The 26,899-nt window shown below is 44.6% G+C and overlaps 1 long non-coding RNA gene across 1 annotated transcript in view; it reads right to left on the bottom strand.

Moving 5' to 3' along the window:
- Nucleotides 1–22,481, bottom strand: part of LOC122541374 (uncharacterized) — a 59,570-nt gene extending 37,089 nt beyond the window's left edge. Inside the window, exon 1 of the long non-coding RNA XR_006309586.2 lies at nucleotides 22,137–22,481. This is a non-coding gene — a long non-coding RNA (uncharacterized LOC122541374). The remainder of the gene's footprint in view (nucleotides 1–22,136) is intronic.
- Nucleotides 22,482–26,899: the final 4,418 nt, after the last annotated feature.

The raw sequence follows: 26,899 nt of genomic DNA, 5'->3' as shown, positions 1-26,899 counted from the left end.
TACAAGAAGCAGGTCAAATTGAAGCTGGCCAATTACTGCATTATCAACCCTCAGTAAAATGCTGAAAGGGTTGCCAACAGTGCTATTTAGAAGCAATTGCTAAGAAAAGGTTTGTTCACTGATGGTAAGCTGGGGTTCGACCAGGGTCACTCAGTTCCTGACCTCATTTTGGCTTGGTTCATGGACATGAACTGAAGAGGTGAGATATGTGATAAAAAGGCATATAATATATATTATCTCATTTGGGGTGATTTTTTTTAGAATCGAGGCAGATGGATTTTGTCATTTGTTACACATCCACCATTGGAAAATTATTAGAGTTTATTATAAAGGATGTAATAGCTAGTAGGCAAAAGGTTGCCTAACTCATAGAAGACAGAGGTGGGATAAAAGGAACTATTTCAGGATAGCCACCTGTAACCAGTGGACTGCCAGAGTGATCAGTGCTGAAGCTACGATTATTTACAACATTAGTGAATGTACTATCGCCAAGATTGGGGATGATACAAAAACAGATGGGAAATCAAGTAACGAGAATGACAGAAGCAGCCTATAGAAAGATTTGAACAGTTTAAACTTGGCAGACAGAATATAATGTGGGAAAATGTAAGGTAATGCACTTTGGCAGGATGAAGAAAAAAGAGCTGAATATTATTTAAATGGGGAAAGATTGCACAATACTACAGCACAGAGGGGTTTGAGGATCCTAGTTCGTAATTCATAAAAAGGTAACACCTATGTTCAGTGCGTAATAGGAAAGGGAAATGGAATGTCAGCTTTTATTTCAAAGAGAGTTAAATATAAAAATAAGGAGGTCTTGCTGAAACAAGGATAGACAATGCTGGAGAAGCTCAACAACTCTTGGAACATCTTTGGAGAGAGTAACAGAGTTAACATTTCAAGTCCAGTATGACTTTGAAGAAGAGTCAGACTGAATTTGGATTATTAAATTTGTTTCTCTCTCCACAGATTCTGCCGGACCTGCTGAGTTTCTGCAGCATGTTTTGCGTTGGTTTCAGATTTCCACCATCTACAAGATTTTGCTTTGATTTGAGGTCCTGCTAAAATTATACAAGGTGTTGGTCAGACCAGAACTGGAATACTGTGAATATTTTTGGGCCCCTTATTTAAAGAAAGATAGACTGGCATTGGAGGCACTGCAGAGAAAGTTCACTCAGGTTTCTTCTGAGGAGAAGTTGAAAAGAATGGGCTTGAAGTCATTGGAGTTTAGAAGAATGAGAGGAGACCTTATTGAAACATTTAAGATTTAGAGAGGTTTCACAGGATAGATGTAGAGAGATTGCTTCCCCTTGTGGAGAGTCTAAGACCACAACATTTTCAGATTAAGGAGTTGTCAAATTTAAGATAAAAGTCATAGAGTCATACAGTATAGAAACAGGTCCTTCAGCCCACTATTTCTACGCCAACCAACAAGCACCAAACTGCACTAATCCCATTTACCTGCATTTGGTCCATAGTTTTCTATGCCCTGGCATTTTAAATATTCATCCAGATGTTCTTCAATGTCACTAGTAGAGCTGTCTCCACGAGCCTACGAGGCTCTTATTTTTCACACATTTTGGGTGAAATTGTCTTTTCTCAGATCTCTTTTAAGCCACTTACACCTCACCTTAAACTTTTCCCACTTGATCTGAGGCACATCCACCATGGTGAAAAGATTCTCACAATTTACTCGATCTATATCTGTCATAATGTTATATAAAACAATCAGATCCAACCCTCAGCCACCTCATTTCCAAGGAAAACAAACACAGCTGATCCAAGCTCCCCATATAACCGAAACATGTCATCCCAGGCAACATGCTAGTGAATCTCCTTCACACCCTCACCAGTGCAATGACATTCTTCCAATAGTGTGGTGACCAGAGCTGCACACAGTATTTATGGCTGAACTATAGGACTTGCTGGCTCCTATATTTTACACTCTTGCTACTGAAGGCAAGTATCCTTATGGTTTCTTCACCATCTTACCTACCCATGCTGACACATTCAGAGATCTATGGACCTGCACACCAAGAGACCCTTGTTCTTCAGTAGTGTACATCCTTCACTTATTAAACCTCTTAAAAAGTTCATGATGGCTCAGTGGTTAGCGCTACTGCCTCACAGTGCTAGGGACCCAAGTTCGATTCCTGCCTCGGGTGACTGTCTGTGTGGAGTTTGCACATTCTCCCTATGTCTGCATGGGTTTCCTCCGACAATCTAAAGATGTGCAGGTTAGGTGAACTGGCTATGCTAAATTGTCCAAAGTGTAAGGTGCATTAGTCAGGGGTAAATATAAGGTGGGGAAATGGGTCTGGGTGGGTTACTCTTTGGAGGATCAGTGTGGATGTGTTGGGCCAAAGGGCTAAAATTCCATCTGCCATTGCTCTGCTCAATTTACAAGATATCATTATCATTCATTCTGTAGCCTCAGACCATCTACAATTTCTCCTTCGACCTCACCCTTAACAATTTCTCCTTCGACCTCACCCTAAACAATTTCTCCTTCGAACCTCACCCTTAACAATTACTCCTTCCAATCCTCCCACTTCCTCCAGACCAAAGGGGTAGCCATGGGCACCCGTATGGGCCTCAGCTATGCCTGTCTTTTTGTTGGCGACGTAGAACAGTCAATCTTCCATAATTACACCGGCACCACTCCCCACCTCTTCCTCCGCTACATTGATGACTGCATCGGCGCCACCTTGTGCTCTCGCAAGGAGGTTGAGCAATTCATCAACTTCACCAACACATTGCACCCTGACCTTAAATCTACCTGGACCATCTCTGACACCTCCCTCCCCTTCCTGGACCTCTCCATCTCCATTAATGACGACCGACTTGACACCGACATTTTTTACAAACCCACTGACTCCCATAGCTACCTGGATTACACCTCTTCCCACCCTACCTCCTGCAAAAATGCCATCCCGTATTCCCAATTCCTCTGCCTCTGCCGTATCTGCTCCCAGGAGGACCAGTTCCACCACAGAACACACCAGATGGCCTCCTTCTTTAGAGACCGCAATTTCCCTTCCCATGTGGTTAAAGATGCCCTCCAACACATCCCGTCCACATCCCGCACCTCTGCCCTCAGACCCCATCCCTCCAACCTTAACAAGGACAGAACGCCCCTGGTGCTCACCTTCCACCCTACCAACCCACTAAATCATCCGCCGACATTTCCGTCACCTCCAAACAGACCCCACCACCAGGGATATATTTCCCTTTCCGCCTTCCACAAAGACCGTTCCCTCTGTGACTACCTGGTCAGGTCCATGCCCCCCTTCAACCCACCCTCCCATCCTGGCACCTTCCCCTGCCACCGCAGGAATTGCAAAACCTGCGCCCACACCTCCTCCCTCACCTCCATCCGAGGCCCTAAAGAAGCCTTCCACATCTATCAAAGTTTTACCTGCACATCCACCAATATCATCTATTGTATCCGTTGCTCCCGATGCAGTCTCCTCTACATTGGGGAGACTGGGCGCCTCCTAGCAGACCGCTTTAGGGAACATCTCCGGGACACCCGAACCAATCAACCCCACCGCCCTGTGGTCCAACATTTCAACTCTCCCTCCCACTCTGCTGAGAACCTGAGGGTCCTTTACCGCCGCTCCCTCACCACCAGAGAAGTGGAACCGCAGGATGAAGAATTTCCGTTAGGAGAGGATCAAGAATCGGAGAACTGTGCACTTTAGAACAGAGAAGGTTAAAGATAGTGCTGTTCAAAATCATAGCAGGTTTGCCAAAGCAGATAAGGATAAAATGATTCCAGAGTCTAAAGGGTGAGCAATCAGAGGACACAGATTTAAGATAATTGGCAAAAGTACCATAAGGCCGAATACATTATACATGGCTTTTCTGACATGGTATGCACCACCTAAAAAGGTGATGGAAGCAAAAAACAAATTGAAAATTTGAATAACCACTCAAACACATGAATCAAAATAAGGTTGTGAGTAAATAACAGTGAGCATAGTCTCGGAATTAAGACTGGGAGGAGGAGGAGGTGTTTTCAGACTGTTGTGAACCTTTGGAACTCCTTGCCATAGAGAGCTATGGCGATGGTGTCCTTGTGCACATTTAAGGTTGATATAGATTGATTGTTGGTTAGTAGTGGAATCAAGGGTTATGGGGAAAAGGAGGCGAGGAGTGTGGAATTAGCTAAAATCCTCGATGGTGAAGCTGACTTGAGGGGCTGAATGGCCCACTCTTCTTCCTATGTCTCATGGTATTCTGGTTGGGACTATTGAGATAGTTCTTTTAAAGAGCTGAGCAGGCATGATGGACTGACTGATTGTCCTCTGTGTGCTGTATGTTTCCACAGATTATTTTTTCATTCAATTCCTTATTTCTCTACTCTCACCTTAATAACAATTGGTGGTGTGGTATTGGTCTTAATTTTGATTGTACTGTCTGTCTCCATTGGAAGTACAGTGACTAAAACATTGAAAATCAGTTGGAGTGTAAAAATGTCTGTGAAAAGAAGGAAGTAGATCTGGTGAGGGAACAATTGAAAGGCAAAGCCCTTCAGGGTGTAAAAGAAAAATGTGAAAACATGATGTCAGCACCGTTCCGCAGCAACACACCATCTCCTGCTCTGGATCAACCAACATCAGACGATGAGAGTACTCTGCTAAATATAACAGCATTATGCAAAGGAACACTCACTCATGTGATTGGAATGATTCTGATAAGTGTTGTGTGTGGAGAACAAGACCAAAATCATTGCCCAAGTTAAGTTGACCCAGAAACCCTTGGGAAACAGCAGGCATGGCCTGACTCTAGATTCCCATCCATCCTGGTTTCCAGTTAGTTTTGCAGGGATATACTGAAAGAGGGTAATGATGCTGGGAGCCTGCCATTATTGGGTTGCCGCGATGGGCATTTCAGACGTTCCTCTGACAATGTTTGTACATCCAAGCCCAACGTAGAGGATTCACATGAGTCAGAGGAATCATGAACCATGGGGTAAACCCTGTCTCAAATGCAGAATAAAAGGAAAAGCAACTCACTTGGTACTATGCACCATCAGAAAAAAAATCTTTTTTTTCCAAACTCTAGGTGTCATGACTTAAAGTGAATTAAATCTCCAGTCCTTTAAAAATTGAATGAAAATTCTGTCACTGTAACTGAGGGAAAAGACACAGCTGCCAGAGTTCATGGATTCATGCACCATCTGCTGTCATTACCGCTGACAGCACCTTCCAAGCCCATGACAGTCTTAAGAAGTTATTAAAGGATTGTCTTTGATAAAGTTGGCATGATAGAAGTTAATATGCTTTTATAAGAGGGACTGAAATATTTCTGAATGACATTTCAAGGAGCTTTTCTTCAGGAGCTGTGTTTTAATTATAACATTAATAGGTTGTTTGATGTATTAAATTATTTTGGCACCCATATGAAAGACATAGCTATTGTGATCTATCTAATGTGGAGTCTGAGTCTGAGTAAATGGTTACAGAGAACACAAGGTAAGTGTGAAGGAATCATGCAGAATATGAGCAGGCATGAAAGAATCCGGTGCTACAGAAAGACATGGCAAGAAGGTGGAGCATTTGAGGGGGCATGGAGGCTTGTAGGATTTTGTTAAGACATGTGGAATATAACAGAAGATGGGATCACTAGGGATATGTGGGTGGGTTATGGAAGGGCTAGGTTAAGGAATATTTGAGGATCTGCTATTCATCATTAAAACCAGGCTCAATGTCTGAATGGAGCTTGGTAATCTGTCTTCCCCATTGCAACCACAGATCTGCCTTTAAAGGCAGTGGACACAACTCCAGCTCATTCCCCTGCCTCCACAGAATGTAGTGGGCCAGTTAAAGAAGGTGGTTAATGACAATCGATAATAAGTTTATGCCCAGAACGTCCGATTCCGCATTATCAGTGCATGGATATTGATTGTGCTTCTGAAAGTGAAATCAAGGAATCTTCTGATTTCTCTGTTCTAGATTTTTAAAGTTCATGTTTTTAGCTGTGATTGTGTTTTCCCAGCAGCAACAAAGCTCTGAAGGATAATTCACAACACCCCGGGGCAGCCAACAGAATGGACTCTATGATGAACAGTGTTGAGAGTGTGGCGCTGGAAAAGCACAGCCGGTCAGGCAGCATCCGAGGAGCAGGAGAGTCAATATTTCGGGCATAAGCCCTTCATCAGGAATGATGAACAGGCCCATCACAAATTAACATTGCAGTTAACAATTTGTAAATGATCGATTTCCAATTCTATTCTGTGTGAAGGCAGGAGGATCCAAAGTGAGAGCTCTTTTATGTCCAATTATTTCCCGAAGACTGTGTTGTATGTATATTGACAGTGGGCATTAAAAAACCCAATAATCAGTGAAAACAATCAACCAAGTTTTTTTCTATACTCCAGCTGCAGGAAATAGAGGAGCAAGTTTGCAAGTAAATTATCGAGAGGTGCAAGAATTTTAGAATACTTATAATAATGGATTGTAATTACCTGAATATAGATGGGATACATAATATTAGGGCAGAATGGGGCAGCGTGTGTAGAAGAGAATTTTATACAGTAACATGTGTCCAGTGCAGTAAGAAACCAGGTACTGCTAAACCTGCTTCCTGGGAATGAGGTGGAACAAGTAGATTGAATCACAGTGGGGGAACAGGTTAATCTTCATCACATAAGATTGAGGATGTAAAAGAGCAATGTCTAATTCTGAGTAAGAATAAGTAACTGGGAGAAAGCTAACATCAATGCGGCTGGGCTGGATGGCCCTGGAAGTCTGAAGGAATAAAACTAGCTGAATAATGGGATATCTTCAAAAAAGGTGGTGGTTTGGATCTAGTCAAGGCATAATACCTGAAAAGACAAAAGTAAGGCAAACAAATTCAGTACTCCTTGGGTGAAAAAGGAGCAAGAATGAAGATAGAGAACTAAATGTTTGCATATGACAGGCAACTTAAACCTGTCAAGGTGCTGGAACAAGGACGCTGGTGTTGTTTTCGGATGGCGAACAGGGTGTCTATGCCAGTCATCAAGCACCTATCTACTGTTTCCCAGCTTTGGTCCTTAGCTTTGCATGCTCAATCGTTCATCTAAACACTTTGAAAATGTTGTGATAATTCCTGGCACTACCATCCTTTGGGACATTTCCAGATACCAAACACCTTCTGGGTGAAAATCACATTCTCCTTAGAACCATTATAAACCTCCTAGCCCTTACTTTAACTGTATATACCCCAGGAATTGATTTTTTTCTGAAAAATAAATTTATTTTGACCCCATCTACACCACACATTAACTCTGTACAACTCAAGAGCCAGTCTCTCATTGGCGCGACATGAGTGCTGAGAGTTTACCCTGAGGGTCAACGTGCTCCAGGCAAGGGGAGAGGCTGAAAAGGGGAGTCCCTCATAGTAACTTCAGTTGGTGCAGGAATTGAACCCATGATGTTAGTATCACTGCATTACATTCCAGCAGTTGAGCCAACTGACATCCTTCAGTTCAACGTGCCAGGAGTGGGTTTTGGTGACAATATAAATGCTGGTTTGCTTTTCACTTAATAAAGAAGTATTTTGTAATGGAATTGAACTTCAAATGTGTTTAAAATTCTTTGAATTTACTTTGTATTACATAACTTGGTTTATTCTGTTTTATCTTCATTTATTTTGCTAATAAACTTTTGTTTCATTATGAAAACAGATGCTGCAGCACTGTGTGTTTCTGTTTCAGTGAGAGATCACTTTGTTAAAACTCAGGGAGGCATACAGCACAGAAAACGCCCTTCAGCCCAACACGTCTGCACTGACAAAAAACTACTCCAACTCTGCCATACACCGGCTTTCCAGCACTTGGCTCAGGGCCTTGCCTGTTTTGACATTTCAACGTTCATCCAAGTACTGTTTACAGGTTGTGTGATCTTGTATTTTGGTGAAACAAAACAAGGGCAAAACTTACACAATTCGTGTTTGGACCCAGAGTAATGTTTTACAATAAAGAGACCCAGGGGCAGGCAGCTAATTCTTTCAAACTTGCGTCACAAGTGGACAGGGTGGTTAAGAAGGTGTTTAGCCAGCTTGCTGTCAGCACTCAGAGCTTTAAGTGTAGCAGTTGGGACATCATATGGAGGTTGCATAGGATGTTGGTGAGGGCTCTTCTGAGATCCTGTGTGCAGTTCTGGTCACCCTGTTATGGGAAGGCTATTAGTAAACTGGAGCGAGATCTGAAAAGATTTGCCAGGGTGCTTCCAGGACTGGAAGGTATGAGTTATAAAGTTAGGCTGTAATAGGCTGGGACTGGAGGGTGCTGTCGAGGAATGAGTCCTTCGAGTGAGTGTTCATTGTTCCTTGAAAGTGGAGTGACAAGTAGACAGGGGAGTGAAGCAGGTGTTTGGTACGCTTACCTTTATTGGTCAGTGGATTGAGCATAAGAGTTGGGAGGACATGTTGTGGCTGTACAGGACATTGGTTTGGCCAAATTTGGAATACTGCATTCAGCTCTGGCCTCTCTGCTGTAGGAAAGATGTTGTGGAATTTGAAATGATTTACAAGGATGTCACCAGAGTTGAAAGTAGAGAGAGGCTGAAGAGGCTGGGGTTATTTTGCCTGGAGTGTTGAAAGCTGAGGGGTCACCTTATAGACATTTCCAGATACCAAACACCCTCTGGGTGAAAAACAATGTTCTCTGGAGATCCACGATAAATGTCCAAGCCCTTTATAAACTGGAGGTTAATAAAATTGTAAGGTGCATGGATAGGATGACAAGACAAGGTCTTTTCCCTGGAGTGGGGGAGTTCAAAACTAGAGGGCATAGGCTTAGGGAGAAAGAGGAAAGATTTAAAAGGGACCTAAGGTGCAACTTTGTCATGCAAAGGGTGGTGCGTGTATGGAATGAACTGCCAGGGGAAGTGGTGGAGCATGGTACAATTACAGCATTTAAAAGGCATCTGGATGGCTATATGAATAGGAAGGATTTATAAGGATATGGGCCAGGTGCTGGCAAATGGGCCCACATTAATTTAGGACTTCAACTCGGCATGAATGAGTTACATCTTTTCTAAGTCCACTCTATCCAGATCTTTCTTTATTATGTTGGTTTCAATGGGACCTCCCCAGCATCCTTTTGAGCTCCATTGTGTTAATGCTCAGTGTCCTCAACTGCTCTTCAGGTGACAAGCCCTTCATCCCCAGGATCATGCTTGTAAATCTTCTGTGGACCCCTTCCAAGGCCAGTACATTCTTCCTGAGATACGGAGCCCAAAACTGCTCACTGTGTTCCGAATGCAATCTGACTAGCGCGTGATAGAGCCTCAGTGGTACATTCCTGCTCTCGGATTCTAGTCCTTGCAAAATGAATGCCAACTTTGCATTTGCCGTCCTAACTGCCAACCGAATCTGCATGTTAATCTTAAGAGAATCCTGAACCAGAACATTTAAGCCCCTTTGTGTTTCAGATTTCTGAAGCCATTCTGCATTTACAAAAGAGTCTACGCCTCTATTCTTCCTATCAAGGTTATGGACCAGGCCTGACTCCTCAAGATATCTTTAAGCACGTAGCCTCGAGCGTAACTTTGCAATTTATTTTTGGTAAGTGTACAGTGAATATTCCCAGAGTGAATTAGCTGATCCAACTGCCAAGTTTCAATCAACCAGAATTTATTCACAAAATTACGGAATGAAACACAAAGAAAAGAAAATTTATCCTATCCCAAGAACCTGACAGACTATCCCGACATAATGATGCTGTTCTGAACAAGTACCTGTGCAGAATTTCACGAACCACTGACTACCAACCTGAAAAAAAACCCTTTATCCGCACTCTCTGCCTTCTGCCAGTCAGCCAATCCTCTATCTATGCCAGGACATTGCCCCTGACACCATGGGCAGATCCCTTAGCACAAAGAGTAAAAATGAAACAAACCAGGGCTTACAGGCTTGATGTTAGAGAGAGAGACTTGCCGCAGAAGCCTTCCTTCACACACATTGCTGCTGAACTGAATCAAAATAACTCTAATCTAAACAAAGGCTAGCTACACAGTCAGCTGGCCACTCTCCTTTGATTATACTGGATTTATTTCTAAGACATGAAAGTCTTAGGTCAGAGGCATTATCTGTTAGGGGTAAACAAGAAAGGGCCCAAACCCAGCCTAGTTGGAGCCTGGCCACTTACCCCTTCTCTGGAAAGAAAAACTCAAGGGCATAGTAACCTTGTAAAAAGACCAACGTGGTGACACCTAAATGCACAACCTCACACTTGTCCACAATGTTTTCCGTCTACGATGTCTTTGCCTACTCTCTCTCTCTCTGCCTTCCGCAGCTTGGCCATCTCAACAGCCACCTGTCCCTCCATCCATCCTTGTGACATCTGCAAACTTAGCAACCTCAATTCCTCCATCCAGAACATTAATGTGTCACATGAATAGTTGTTAACAGTGACCTCTGCAGAACTTCACCAACCACTGACTGCCAGACTGAAAAAGACCCCTTTGTCTGCACTCTCTGCCTTCTGCCAGTCAGCCAATCCTCTATCCATGCAGTACATTGCCCCTGACGCCATGGGCTCTTACTTTATTTCGCAGCCTGTGTGCAGCACCTTGTCAAAGGCTTTCTGGACATCCATTTGTTTTCAGTAAGGGTATAGTGCGTATTCCGAGTGAATTAGTTGATTCGACAGCCAAGTTTTATTCAACCAGAATTTATTCACAAAATTAAGGAATGAAACACAAAGAACAGAAAATAGAACTTATCCTACCCCAAAAACTCGACAGACTATCCCAACGTAATGATGCTATTCCGAACAAGGACCTCTGCAGAATTTCTCGAACCATTGACTGCCGCCCTGATCATGTCTATTGACTCTCCTTTGTCTAAACTGCTCATTATCTCCAATAAAAATTTGGACAGAACTGTCAGGCATGACCTTGATGAAATCATGCTGACTCAGCCCTATTTTACCAAGCACTCTGTAATCTCAGCCTTAACAATGGAATCTAGCATCTTACCTACGACCAAGATCAGGCTAAACAGCCTCTCGTTTCCTTGTAAGGTCTCCCTCCTTTTTTAAACAGGTGTGTCGCATGAACCATTTTCCAGTCCTCTGGGAACCTTCCTGACTCCAGAGATTCCTTAAAGGTCATTGCCAATACCTTTACAATCTCCTCAGCTATCTTCTTCTGAACCCTGAGGTGTTGTGCATTTGTTCTGGGTGATTAATTCACCTCTCAGCTTCTCCAGCACCTTCTCCTTAGTCCAGGTTCCTAATCTCACCTCTGCTCCCTGACTCTCTTGAAGTTCTCTTATGCTGCTGGTGTCTTGCACCATGAAGACTGATGTAAAGTCCCAACTCAGTTCCTTGACCATTCCTTATTTTTCAGTTGCGCAATGTCCACTCTTGCCTCTTCTCACCTTTTAGTTATCTTAAAATTCTTGCAATCTTCTTTTATAATACTAGCGAGCTTCCTGCATATTTCATCTTCTTCCCCTTGTTGCTACTTTACCTATTCTCTAAAGGCTTGGTTTCTCTGGCTTCCCATTGATCTACACCATATTGCAAGCTTTTTCTTCTGCTTTTATGTGATCCCTGACTTCAATTGTCAGCCATATTGCCTCATCCTTCCCTTTGTAAGTCCCTTCTTCCTTCTGATCAATTTCTCCTCTGCCTCCGAAATGACTCCAGAACCTCCTGTCGCTGCTACCTGCCTCCTTCCGTGCTAAACTCCCCTTCCATTCAACTCTGGCCAACTCCTCCCTCATATCTCTGTAGTTCCCTTTCCTCAACTATACTGCCATTACATCGGATTGCAGCTTCTCGCTCTCAAACTGCAGGGTGAGTTCTATCAGCAAATGGTCATACATGGACTTCACTAAGGCATTTAACAAGGTTCCTCATGGGAAACTGGTTTGATCTTATGGAATATAAGGAGAACTTTGGAACCATTTGACCTGAAGGTAGAAGAGAGAGGGTGGTGGTAGAAGGTTGGTTTTCAGACTGGAGGCCTGTGACCAGTGGAGTGTCACAAGGATCGGTGCTGGGTGCACCACTTTTTGTCATTATATAAATGATTTAGATGAGAACTTAGGAGGTATAGTTAGTAAGTTTGCAGATGTATTAGAGTCATAGAGTCATAGAGATGTACAGCATGGAAACAGACCCTTCGGTCCAACCCATCCATGCTGACCAGATATACCAACCCAATCTAGTCCCACCTGCAAGCACCCGGCCCATCTCTCCAAACCCTTCCCATTCATATACTCATCCAAATGCCTCTTAAATGTTGCAATTGTACCAGCCTCCACCACATCCTCTGGCAGCTCATTCCATACATGTACCACCCTCTGCGTGGAAACATTACCCCTTAGGTCTCTTTTATATCTTTCCCCCCTCACCCTAAACCTATGCCCTCTAGTTCTGGACTCCCTGACCCCAGGGAAAAGACTTTGCCTATTTACTCTATCTATGCCCCTCATAATTTTGTAAACCTCTATAAGGTCACCCTTCAGCCTCTGACGCTCCAGGGAAAACAGCCCCAGCCTGTTCAGCCTCTCCCTGTAGCTCAGATCCTCCAACCCTGGCAACATCCATGTAAATCTCTTCTGAACTCTTTCAAGTTTCATAACATCTTTCCAATAGGAACGAGACCAGAATTGCATGCAATATTCCAACAGTGGCCTAACCAATGTCCTATACAGCCACATCATGACCTCCCAACTCCTGTACACAATACTCTGACCAATAAAGGAAAGCATCCCAAATGCCTTCTTCACTAGCTTATCTATCTGTGACTCTCTTTGAAAGAGTTATTAACCTGCACTCCAAGGTCTCTTTGTTCAGCAACTATTCCGAGGACCTTACCATAAAGTGCATAAGTCCTGCTTTGATTTGCTTTTCCAAAATGCAGCACCTCACGTTTATCTAAATTAAACTGCATTTGCCACTCCTCAGCCCAATGGCCCATCTGATCAAGATCCTGTTGTAATCTGAGGTAACCTTCTTCACTGTCCACTACACCTCCAGTTTTGGTGTTATCTGCAAACTTACTAACTATAAAAGGGACTTAAGGGGAAACGTTTCCAACAGAGAGTGGTGCGTGTGTGGAATGAGCTGCTGGAAGAGATGGTGGAGGCTGGTACAACGACACCATTTAAAAGGTATCTTGATGGGTATATGAATAAGAAGGGTTTTGAGGGATATGGGCCAAGTGCTAGCAAATGGGATTACATCAGGTTGGGATGTCTGGTTAGGAACTATACCTCCTATGTTCACATCCAAATCATTTATGAAAATGGTCCTTTCGCTTGTGACCTGCAAATATATCCCCTACTTACCTTCAGTCTGAAAGTAACTAATAGTCCATAGTCAAAGTAGCTATTACTAACAATTCTTCATCTGTAATGTTACTCTTGTTTTGGGCTTTAATTTGTCCTGTTAAAGAGAAACCTTACAACTATGAAATAAACAAAATCAAGTAAAAAACACCTCTTCCTCTCTGCACCAAATTCCCATGTTGCTTCCAAATTCCCTGAACTATATCCTCACTCAGGCTGTATATCACTCCGGACATGATCTCTCCTTCCTGACGAAGCTTACTTAAATGTGTAAACACTTGGAAGTTGAACCTCAGTTGGAGTAAAGCATCTGGTTTTGGGGATGGGACTTTAGGAATGAAGTTGAGACAAAATGACTCCCAAGAATAATTCTCGGGATGAGAAACATTGGAGGAGTAAGGATTGTTTTGTGCCGAGAAGAGAAGGCTAAGAGGAGAGCAGGAAGAAGGTGCAGGGCTACAGGAAAAGTCAGGGGAAAGTGTAATGAAGACGTGGGTGTACTGTACCTTCAAGAGAGTTAAAAGCGAGCAGAACTACCTGACAGCACTAAGTGTTCTGAACAAGATATAGTGTAACAATTCGTCAAACAACTCAATTAACTGGCTGCCTGAAGACAACAAAACAAATTCAAATTAGGCCAATCAGGTTAAATTATACCCCAAAAAATACCAAACTCAAATCCAGTTTGAATTTAGTACATTGACAATCTTAAAAGCCAATGACACAATCCTTTGCTTTGGGAGTATAAGACCAGGGAAATTTGAACAGGTGGGGGGAGAACTGCCAAGCCACCAGCATGTGCAGACTGCCTTAAAAATAGCTCTCTTAAAGGTCCACTTTTCAATCTGTGACCTGTGAAACATAGTCCCTACGAAGAAGACAGAGAAGATATAAAGGAAAGATTCGACATCTAGCTGGTTTTGAAATTTGAATTTTGGTAAATACTAATCGGTGGGGGGGGGGCTTTTAACGGATTAATATTATTGAAGGGAAAGTAAAACATAGATTAGAGAAAGGAATTGTAAAACTAAACCTAACTGAATCGAGATTTGTGCAGAGACTAAATCAAACTGGAGTCCAGTTTCATCCCTGTTGAACATAACTATATCTGAAGAATGATTTGGAGATGCCGGTGTTGGACTGGGGTGTACAACGTTTAAAATCACACCACACCAGGTTATAGTCCAACAGGTTTAATTGGAAGCACACTAGCCATCGGAGCGCCGCTCCTTCATCAGGTGGTTGCATTTCTGTTAAAGGGACTCTAATTGAGTGAATGATTCACCCCTGTGTTCCCTGACTCTGACTGAGTGCGATTATATTTCTGTAATACTCAACTCTACCTGAGATACAGTTTCATTTCTGTGGAGTCATACAGTCATTCAGCACAGAAACAGACCCTTGGGTCCAACCAGTCCCTGCTGAACATAGCCCCAAACTAAACTAATCCCACCCGCCTCCTCCTGGTCCATATCCCTCCAAACATTTCCCACGCAGGTACTTATCCAAATGTCTTTTAAATGTAATCCTGCCCACATCCATCACTTCCTCAGGAAGTTTATTCCACTCTCTGTGTAAAACATTTGCCTCTCATGTCTTTTTTAATCTCGCTCCTCTCACCTTAAAAATGTGACCTCGAGTCTTGAAATCTCCCATCTTAGGGAAAAGTCACCTACCATTTACCTTATCTATACCCCTCATGATTTTATAAACCTCTATAAGGTCACCCCTCAACCTCCTACATTCCAATGAAAAAAGTCCCAGTTTACCCAGCATTTCTTTATAACTCAAACCTTCTATACCTGACAACATTCTGTTAAACCTCTTCTGAACCATTTCCAACTTAATAATATCCTTCCTAAAACTGTGTAACCAACACTAGACACAGCATTCCAGAAGAGCTATCACCAGTGATGTATACACTTGGCAAGCTCACCCTGAATCCTATGTGACCTAACTTTACTAATTAGTCCACCATGTAGAACCTTCTCAAAGGCTTTAGTAAAATCTAAGTTAACAACGTCTCACACTCTGCAGTCATCAATTTTCTTGCTAACTTCATTAAAAAATACACCCCAACTCTAACTGAGATACAGTTTCATTTCTGTAAACCTTGACTCTGATTCTGGATAAACTTGTGAAGCTTGACCCTTACTGAGACACAGTTACAGTGTCACAGACACTTGGGATACTGGCATTGATTGGACTTTTGCCCTTCTGATTTCTCTCACCTAAATTGTGAAGAACCATACATAGAAACGTAGAAATTAGGTGCAGGAGTAGACCATTCGGCCCTTTGAGCCCGCACCACCATTCAATATAATCATGGCTGATCATGTAATCTCAGTATCCCCCTCCTGCTTTCTCTCCATGCCCCTTGTTCTCTCCAGCTCCCTCTTGAATATATCTAATAAACAGGCTCCAATTGCTTCCTGAGGGAGAGAATACCCACAGATTCACAACTCTCTGGATGAAGAAACTCTTCCTCACCTCAGTCCTGAATGGCTGAGCCCTTATTCTATGACTGTGACCATTGTTCTGGACTTGTCCAATGTCGAGAACCTTCTTCTCGCATCCATCCAGCCCAGTCCCATCAGGATTTTATATGTTTCTATGAAATTCCCGCTCATTCTTCTAAATTCCAGTGAATGCGAGCCCAGTTGATCCAGTCTTTCTTCATATGTTATTCCTTATCATGCTAGGAATCAGTCTGGTGGACCTTGCTGGACTCTCACAAAAGCAAGAACGTGTTCGGTATGCTAGAGGTTATTAAGGTGGGCAAATCCCCAGGACTGGATGGGATCTATCCCAGGTTGCTGACGGAGGCGAACGAAGAAATAGCTGGGGCCCTGACAGATGTCTTTGTGGCATCCTTAAATACAGGTGAGGTGCCGGAGGACTGGAAGGTTGCTCATGTTGTCTCCCTGTACAAGAAGGGTAGTAAAAATATTCCGGGTAACTACAGACCGGTGAACCTGACGTCGGTGGTGGGAAAGTTGCTGGAGAGGGTACTGAGAAATAGGATCTATTTATATTTGGAAAGAAATGAGCTTATCAGGCAACATGGTTTTGTGCAGGGGAGATTGTGCCTTACCAATTTGATAGAGTTCTTTGAGGAAGTGACCAAGTTGATAGATGAAGGAAGGGCTGTTGATGTCATCTCCATGGACTTTAGTAAGGCGTTTGATAAGGTTCCCCATGGTAGACTAATGGAGAAAGTGAAGTCACATGGTGTGCAGGGTGTTCTAGCCAGGTGGATAAAGAGCTGGTTGAGCAACTGCAGACAGAGAGGAATAGTTGAAGGGAGTTTCTCATAATGGAGAAAGGTGAGCAGTGGTGTTCCACAGGGGTCAGTATTGGGGCCACTGTTGTTTGTAATTTCCATAAATGATCTGGAGGAGGGCACTGTTGGTATCATCAGCAAATTTGCAGATGACACGAAGATTGGGGGAGTAGCAGAAAGCAGAAGGGACTGTCAGAGAATACAGGAGGATATAGATAGATTGGAGAGTTGGGTGGAGAAGTGGCAGATGGTTTTCAATCCAGACAAATGTGAGGTGATACATTTAGGAAAGACTAATTCTAGAGCAAATTATACAATGAATGGAAGAGCCTTGGAAAAAGTTGATGGGCAGAGAGATCTGGGAGTGCAGGCCCATTGTACCCTGAAGGTTGCTGCACAGGTGGATCGAGTGGTCAAGAAGGCATATAGTATGCTTGCCTTCATTGGACGGGGTATTGAGTATAAGAGCTGGCAAGTCATGTTAAAATTGTACTAGATATTGGTTCGGCTGCACTTAGAATACTGTGTATAGTTCTGGTCGCCACATTACCAAAAGGATGTGGATGCTTTGGAGAGGGTGCAGAGAAGGTTTACGAGGATGCTGCCTGGTGTGGAAGGTGCTAGCTATGAAGAGAGGTTGAGTAGGTTAGGTTTGTTTTCATTAGAAAAAAAAGCAGATTGATGGGGGACCTGATTGAGGTTTACAAAATCATGAAGGGTATAGACAGGGTGCATAGAGACAAGCTTTTTCCCAGGGTGAAGGATTCAATAACGAGAGATCACGCTTTTAAGGTGAGGGATGGAAAGTTTAAGGAGGATACACGCGGTAAGTACTTCACACAGAGGGTGGTGGGTGTCTGGAACGTGTTGCCAGCAGAGGTAGTAGAGGCAGGCATGGTAGCATCATTTAAGATGCGTCTGGACAGATGCATGAGTAGGTGGGGAGCAGAATGATACAGATGCTTAGGAGTTGGGCGACAGGTTTAGACAGTAGATTTGGATCGGCTCAGGCTTGGAGGGACGAAGGGCCTGTTTCTGCACTGTAAATTTTCTTTGTTCTTTGTTCCTCAGACTAGGAGACCAAAACTGCACACAATACTCAAGGTGTGGCCTCACCAAGGCCCTGTATAACTGCAGCAAGACATCCTTACTCCGATACTCAAATCCTCTCACTATGGAGGCCAGCATGCCATTAATTTTCCTCACCGCCTGCTTCACCTGCACGCCAAGCTTCAGCGACTGTTCCACCATGACACACCCAGGTCTCGTTGCACCTCACCTTTTCCAAAACTGCCACCATTCAGATAATAACAAGCTGCTTCCTGATTTTGTGATGACAACAGATAACTCATATTTATCCACATTGTATTGTATTTGCCCACTTAGCCGGTCTGTCCAAGTCACCCTGCAGCCTCTTAGCAACCTCCTCACAGCACACTGCCACCCAGCTTAGTGTCATCTGCAAAATTAGAGATATTGATTTCAAATCCATCATCCACATAGTTAACATGTATTGTCAACAGCTCGGATCCCAGCACTGAACCCTGTGGTACCCCACTCGTCATGGCCTGCCACTCTGAAAAGGACCCGTTTATTCCAACTCTCTGCTTCCTGTCTGCCAACCAGTTCTTTGTTCAAGTCAATACGTTATCTCTGATACCATGAGCTTTAATTCTGCTTAAAAAGTCTCTTGTGTGGAACCTAGTCGAAAGCCTTTTGAAAATCCAGATACATAGCATCCACTGATTCACCCTTATCCTCTTTACTGGTCATATCTTCAAAACATTTCCTAACGGTTGTCAAGCATGATTGCCCTTCATTGAATCCATGCTGACTCAAACCAATCTTGTCACCATTTCACAAAAGCCCAGTTCTTATTCCTGAATGATCAATTCCAGTATTTTCCCCACCACTAAAGTCAGGCTAACAGGCCTATAATTCCCCGTTTTCTCTCCATCCTTTTTTAAAAAGTGTGGTTACGTGAACTAACCTCCAGTCCATTGGAACGGGTTGTACATTACTCACCAGTCCCGGGTACTAGGTGAAACAGTTGGCATTTCACCGATGCAAACATCCTTTTACAATTATTTGTGACCCACTCATTTTTAAAGTAATAAATGTTGCAGCTCACCACCACCTGAACAAGGGCAACTAGGGACGGGCAATAAATGCAACGTCACCCTCCACTGCATTTTCTGATCTATCTCCTCTTAAAACCTCTCACTCTCCTCCTCATTTCACAACCCTTACAAACGTGGTGGCATCCGCAAAATTTGAAATTTTGCCGTGTTCACAAATCTCAAGCTCACTCCTCTTAGATATTGTAAAGGTTGTGGAGAGAGCCCTGTGATATCTTATCATATAACTTGTTCCAAGCTGAGAAATGCAATTGTTCAGCACTACTGGGGTGGCACAGTGGCTAGCACTGCTGCCTCACAGCACTGGGGATCTAGGTTCAATTCCAGCCTCAGGCAACTGTCTGTGTGGATTTTACGTGTTCCCTGTGGCTGTGTGGGCCCACTCTGGGTGCTCTGGTTTCCCCTTACAGTCCAAAGATGTGCAGCTTAGGTGAACTGGCCATATTAAGTTGCCCATAGTGTTCAGGCATGTGGAGGTTGGGTGCATTACTCAACTTACCAGCCCAAGCCTGAATGTTGCCCAGGTCTGTTGCAAATGGAAACTGGTGGCTCAGTTGTTAGCACTGCTGCCTCACAGCGCCAGGGACCCAGGTTCGATTCTAGCCTGCCTGTCTGTGTGGAGTTTGCACATTCTCTCCCTGTGTCTGCGTGGGTTTCCTTCAAGTGGTCCAGTTTCCTGCCACAATCCAAAGACGTGCAGGTCAGGTAAACTAAACTGTCCCACAGTGTTCAGGGATGTGTCCGTTCGGTGCATTAGTCAGGGGGAGGGGGGAGGGGGATGGGTGGGTTACTGTTCGGAAGGTCGGTGTAGACTTGTTGGGCCGAAGGGCCTGTTTCTACACTGTAGACTTTTATTCTGCACTATAATTGCTGTGACTCGGTCAGTTGAATTCCATGCTTCACCTGTGCTTTCTCAGCTGTTCTGAGAAGCCGTTTATCAAACTGTTTTTGGAAGTTGTGCAGAGCTGACCTTTTAACATTGTTTGCAAAAGGAATACCCAGGCTCTGAACCAGGGCTGGATTGAGATAGCACCGCTGACCCAAAATGAAGCTGCCCATGTACCACAAATGAATAAAACAACCCATTGTTCCTGCAGTATCGTGGTCAGTTAATTCCATGACAAAGGTCACAGAGGGCTGTCCACAGGAGTATCATACCTTACAATTACCAGTCTGTGCAGCAATGTTTTTCTCTGTAACTGCACATACTGAGCTCCAGAAATCTTTCCTTCTGTTTGATGGGTAAACCTACCTTGGAATTTTGAATACACTGAACTCATCTCATTTTCCAGTCCTGCCTGGGAAAGGGACCTTCAAGGGACTCACACAATGTCTCATTATCATACCCACAATATGTGCACAATCTCACATCTCAGCTCGCACAAACCTCACACAAATTCATACACGTTGTGGTCAGTGCTTCGTGAGTAGACTGGGTTGCAAACTTGACAAATTTTCCATTAGCTCAGGAACTGTGAGATCGGTGCTGTATTTACAGTCTGCAGTTGGGTGTTTACAACAGTGGAAGAGAACATGTAGCTGCTGGCCTGTCAGGCTTTTACAAGAAGAGCGAGCAATTCCCGTAAACTGCAGTTTCATTTTTGCCGAGAGCCACTACAGTTTCGTTTTGAGTCAGTGGTGCTGTATCAATCCAGCCCTGGCTCAGAGACAAAAATTGTTAAAGAGTCAGCTCTACCCATGTTCCAAAAACAGTTTGATAAAATGCTTGTCCAAACAGCTGAGAAAACACAAGCAAAGCATGGATTCGAAACTGAGTGAATCACAGGAATTATAGAGTAGGGCTGAATGGTGGAGTTTCTCAGATTGAACCAAGTTATACGATAAGATATCACAGGAATCTCTCCACAACATTGACTCTATCTGAGAGTTTGAAATTTGCGAACTTGGCATAATTTCAAATTTTGCAGATGTCACGAAGTTTAGAAGTGTGGTGAAGTGAGGAGGATAGTGAAAGGTTTGGAGGGGAGGGTGACCTTTCCTTAAATTCATTTATTGGATGAGGTGTCACTGGCTGGGCCAGCATTTTTTGCCCAATCTTTCATTGCCCAGAGGGCAGGTAAGCATCAATCACATTGCTGTGAGTCTGGAGTCACACGTAGGCCAGACCAGGTAAGGATGGCAGCTTCCTTCCTAATACAACTGCACAGACACCGATATCCCATCACCAAGTCACCCTTTATTTACTTGTGCACTGTGCAGTGGCTGTGACCAGCCAGCTCAGAGGCAGTCGCCTGAAGTGAGGAGGTTCTAGTCTCCTGGTTTTTTGTTTGTACTCTGTGACCCACACACAAAGAGCACTTTCAGCCTACACACAGTAAATTTGGCCTCCACACAATGCTTTTGGCATACACACGGTATTTTCAGCTTACAAGTGGTAGTTTTGGTCTGCACACAGTGCTTTAGGCCTACACACAGTACTGGAGAAAGTGAGGACTGCAGATGCTGGAGATCAGAGCTGAAAATATGTTGCTGGAAAAGCGCAGCAGGTCAGGCAGCATTCAAGGAGCAGGAGAATCGACGTTTCGGGCATGAGCCCTTCTTCAGTATTCCTGAAGAAGGGCTCATGCCCGAAACGTCGATTCTCCTGCTCCTTGGATGCTGCCTGACCTGCTGCGCTTTTCCAGCAACACATTTTCAGCTACACACAGTACTGTCAGCCTACATACATTACTTTCAGCCTACACACAGTGCTTTCAGCCTACACACAGTGCTTTCAGCCTACACACAGTGCTTTCAGCCTACACACAGTGCTTTCTGCCTACACACAGTACATTTGGTTTCCACTCAGTGCTTTCAGCCTACACATGGTGCTTTCGGCCTTCACACCGTGCGTTAGGCCTACACACGGTGCTGCTTGATGGCAGGCAAAAACCCACATTGTCTCCTAGTTTTATATACATATGTATATATCTTTCCTTTTTTTTAGCTGAACACAGCCCAAAATATAAAACAAAAACACAAAAATGAAAAAGGAAGGCAATGTCTCAAATCAAGAGGACTTTTCCCGCAGTACAGCCAGCTCAGAGTCACTCCGCAACTGAGGAGATTTTCGAATCTTCTGGTTATATTATTTCCTTTTTTTAAAAAATCCCCCACAGTACCGCCAAACAGCTTACTTATTCCCCAGCACCCACGTCATGTGTGTGCAGGCGTAGGTCACAGTGAAGAAACAACAAGCCCAGAACACTTTATTCATATTCCAACCAACGTTTGTAGTTTGCTCTGAAAGAGAGCCATACCAAACTCAAAATGTTAACTCTATTCCTCTCCACAGAAGCTGCCAAACCTGTTGAGTTTCTCCAACAACCTCTGCTTTTGTCTCGGGTACCTGGTATCTATTATCTTGGTTCTGTATTCTGATGTCTGGTGTCACATCTCTGGAAGCTGAGGTCACATACCTACTGCCCATCTTCTGACTGGTGCTTGATGTTTGATGCTTGGTACCTGGTGCATTGCTGACATTTGTTTTATCACATCCATTCAGAGAAAGTATTGGCACCTTTTCAGGCTTCAACAAGGCAGATCACCTTTAAAATCATTGCAAAGCCATTGGACGTCCTGAATGGATCTTCAGGGATGGAGGAGTACTGAACTCTTGTCCAAATATGGTAAAAACAATGACTGCAGATGCTGGAAACCAGATTCTGGATTAGAGTGGTGCTGGAAGAGCACAGCAGTTCAGGCAGCATCCGAGGAGCAGGAAAATCGACGTTTCGGGCAAAAGCCCCACATCAGGAATACAGGCAGAGAGCCTGAAGGGTGGAGAGATAAATGAGAGGAGGGTGGGGGTGGGAGAAAGTAGCATAAAGTGCAATAGGTGAGTGGGGGAGGGGATGAAGGTGAGGGGGGAGGGGGGGGAGTGGATAGGTGGAAAAGAAGATAGGCAGGTAGGACAAGTCATGGGGACAGTGCCTGTCCAGATATGTCTTCTCTATTCATCGTATGTTTAGAGATTTTCAGCGAGAGCTTGCTCTGCAGCTTTCTGTGCTGCTCTGCTGAATCCACAACGTGTCAAATTCAATTTGTTTGTCAACATTTTGGTCACGGAATGGTTTAAAATAAGTGCTGACTGCCGCCCATTTCAAAACCACAAGCGAAGAAAATAACAGCTATCTAAGAGCAGAACTTGTTTTTTAAATGTGATAAATGAAATTGATTTGAATCTTGGCTTTGACCCAGTCAAGAGTGTTTCTGTAAACTGGGGAATTAAAGAGAGAATGTCTCTGCGTAGTGGAGACCAAGGGGAGAGCGACAGAACTGAGGGTTATTAAGTTAAGTGACTGTGAGCTGGGGAGTGAGTGAAAACAAGGCATTCCAGAGAGTGACTGAACTGGGGGATTGAGGGAGGGTGACTGTGAATTGGGGGGTTACAGAGACAGTGATTTAACAGGGGCTATGGGGAACATGAATGAGAACAGAAGATTAAGAGGAGGATTACTGAGAACTGGGAGTGACAGAGAGAGTGACTATGAACTGGGCTTGAAGGAGAGAATGGATGAACTGGGGTTAAGGGGAGAGTGAATATAAATTTGAAGTTAAAGGAAGATTGTTTATTGCCTAACTTTGGCCCTGCATCAGCAAAGGGTTTGTCATTTAGTCTCCCTTCTCTTCAGATCGGTGGATTAGATTTTTATGGACAAAGTTAAAAATCACACAACACCAGGTTATAGTCCAACAGGTTTATTCGGAAGTACTAGCGTTTGGAGTGCTGGTCCTTCATCAGATAACTAGTGGGGCGGGATCATAGGACACAGAACTTATTGTAAAAGATCACAATAAGTTATCTTAGCCTGCTTGGCACACTTTCCTCATTCCTGAAGAAGGGCTCATGCCCGAAACGTCGATTCTCCTGCTCCTTGGATGCTGCCTGACCTGCTGCGCTTTTCCAGCAACACATTTTTCAGCTCTGATCTCCAGCATCTGCAGTCCTCACCTTCTCACAGTTCTGATGAAGTCATGAACCAGAAACATTAACCACACATGTGTTGAGCTTTTCACCACCTTCTGCTTTTATTGCAAAGTTTCAATGAGTGTAGTCTTTGGTTTTTAGATATTTGCAGCTGACCCACTTGCAATATTTGCGGTCTCCTGTTGTCTCGGAGTGATTAGGTGCTGTGATTCTAATTTCTGTATAATCTTTTTTCCAAGAAACCCAGTAGTAGGTTTCAATTTACATTTTCTGCAGCAAGTCAGATGATGTTCTTTTAAAACTGATTGCTTTTATATGAAGATGAAACTGAAATGAAATTTCCACAGTATATACCCTGTACACAATGCGACACATTGTACAGGAATGGCAGTTGCAGTAAAATTTCCACAGTTTGATAGGAGATAAATAATACAGTGCATTGTAAAGAGAGTTGAATATACCTCCCACAGTCTAATAGCTTATAGATGGCATTACATAGAGAGTGGAATATACCTCCCATAGTCTAACAGATTATAGATGGCACTACACAGACAATATTTCTCCCATAATCTAAAGACAATGCAGCACATTGTAAGTGAGTGGGCTGTATCTCCAAGAGCCTGACAGACAACACAGAGTGTGAAGTATAATTTTCAGCGTCTGGTACACAATTTTGACAGATTTCTTTACTTACCTGATGATTTCCATCAAGGTGCCAAAGTGTATCTCAGCGAGACGTTCAAGCTCCAGCCAGAGCCAGGAGTGGGAAGAAGGAAGGTGACTGAGGAATTGATTGATGATCCAGGGCGAGATAAAGCAAGTTGGAGATGGTGAGGCAGAGAATAGGCAAGATGGAGGCAGGGAGCTGCAGAGTGTGGGGGCATGAGGATAGAAAGCTCTGCCGTTGAGATGGGAGACGTAAAGGAGGTGAAGGAGGAGTGAATGGGATAGCAAAACACTCAATGCTAAGTGATAGCAGTTGGGTTGCTGGAGGCTTCAGAGGCAGATTCGTGGTCAGATGAATGAAGTGTGATCAGAATGGTAAGCCGTTGTCCATCACATTAACTACACTGATCATTATATTGTTTGAATAGTGCATTCACTACTTAATTGTTGCTGAGACACTATACTGTGTGAAAATTTACAGAGCAGCTCCCCACTGTATAATGCCTGGCTTCTGAGGAAAGATCTCTCCAGCATGGGCTCTTCATTGTTGAAAGGAGTTTTCATTGAGGTAACAAGATGGCGGCAAGTAGCAGCGCTGTGTTCGGGGCCCATCCCATTCTGTCTGCCTTCTCTGTTTCTTCCTTTCTTCTTCTGACTTTTCTTTTTATTTGTCTCATTGAAAACCTTTTTCAGAATCTCAGGCAGGGTGAGAGTGGGCCTGGCATCTCGTGCACATGCGAGACCAATGGTTTCCCATGCATGGTAGCCTACTTGTGGTGTGGCTTACCAGTATGGTGCGCCCCAGCCCACCCTCTTGGACCAGTCTGGCGGTCTTTCAGCAGAAAGTGGCAGTGTGTCAGCCTGGCTTGGCCTCAGCATTGTCTCAAGGTGATCTGAGCAATCTACCAGCCTTGAGAGATGATGTCCAGTGTGGACTGAAGCCCAGGCATGGTGTGGACTGGAGCCAAAGCCCGGTACAGACTGCAGCCAAAGCGCAGTGCAGACTGCAGCCAAGGCCTGGCATGGACTAGAGCCAAGGCCTGGCATGGACTAGAGCCAAGCCCTGGTGTGGACTGCAGCCAAGGCCTGGTGTGGACTGAAGCCAAAGGCCAGTGCAGATTGGAAACAAAGACCGGTATGGACTGAAGCCAAGGCCTGGAGTGGATTGGAGTCACAGACCGGTGTGGACTGGAGACAAAGCCCGGTGCGGACTGGAGCCAAGGCCCGATGTGGATTGGAGCCAAGGCCCAGTGTGGATTAGAGCCACGGCTCGATGTAGCCAAGGACTGGAGCCAAGGTCTGGTATGGACTGAAGCCAAAGCTCAGTACAGACTGGAGCCAAAGCCCGGTGTAGACTGCAGCCAAAGCGCAGTGCCATCTAGAGCCAAGGCCTAGTGGAGACTGGAGCCAAGGCCCGGTGGAGTGGAGCAAGGCCAGGTGTGGGTTACAGCCAAAGCCCAGTGCGGACTGGAGCTAAGGCCCAGTGTGGACTGGAGTCAGGGCCCGGTGCGGACTACAGCCAAGGCCTGGTGTGGGCTGGAGCCAGGGCCCGGTGTGGACTGCAGCCAAGGCCCGATGTGTACTGGAGCGAGGGCCCAGTGAGGACTACAGCCAAAGCCCAGTGCAGACTGGAGCTAAGGCCCAGTGTGGACTGGAGTCAGGGCCCGGTGCGGACTACAGCCAAGGCCTGGTGTGGGCTGGAGCCAGGGCCCGGTGTGGACTGCAGCCAAGGCACAGTTCAGACTGGAGCCAAGGCCCGGTGTGGACTGGAGCCAGGGCCCAGTGAGGACTACAGCCAAGGCCTGGTGTGGACTGGAGCCAGGGCTTGGTGTGGATTGCAGCCAAGGCACTGTGCAGATTGGAGCCAAGGCCCAGTATAGAATGAAGCCAAGGCTCAGTGCAGACTGGAGCCAGGGCCTGGTGTGGACTGGAGCCTAGGCATGGTGCATACTGGAGCCAGGGCCTGGTGTGGACTGGAGCCTAGGCAGGGTGCAAACTGGAGCCAGGGCCCAATGTGGATGGAGCCTAGGCCGGGTGCAGACTGGAGCCAGGGCCTGGTGTGGACTGGAGCCGAGGCAGGGTGCAAACTGGAGCCAGGGCCCAGTGTGGATGGAGCCTAGGCCGGGTGCAGACTGGGGCCAGGGCCCAGTGTGGACTGGAGACTATGCCCAGTGAGGACTGGAGCCAGGGCCTGGTGCGGACTGCAGACTAGGTGCCAGTGTGGACTGGGTTGGAAGACCTTTGTTCTGAGCTTTTATTTCTGCAATGCTGGATTTATTATTTCTCTATTTTCTAGGATCTTGTAATTGAAGAAGCTGTACCTAAGACAGTGCTGTAAGTGGTGACTTATACATTTTTCACTGTGTTCATTTTACAGAAAGTGATGTTTGGCTAATCATGCTTACCAAATCTAGATAAGGGAGAACCAGTGGTTGTGATGTATTTGGTTATCAGAAAATCTTTGAACAGGTCCCACATAAGAGCAAAAAGTAAAGCACATGTGGGGGATAATGTATTGGCATGGATCGAGAATTGGTTGTCAGACAGGAAACAGAAATAAATAAATGGGTCTTTTTCCACTGGAGA

Source organism: Chiloscyllium plagiosum, unplaced genomic scaffold, assembly GCF_037043375.1.
Source record: "Chiloscyllium plagiosum isolate Xiang-an unplaced genomic scaffold, Cpla_swu_hap1 HiC_scaffold_35, whole genome shotgun sequence".
Classification (NCBI taxonomy): Eukaryota; Metazoa; Chordata; class Chondrichthyes; order Orectolobiformes; family Hemiscylliidae; genus Chiloscyllium; species Chiloscyllium plagiosum.
This window is presented reverse-complemented; position numbering and strand designations above follow the sequence as displayed.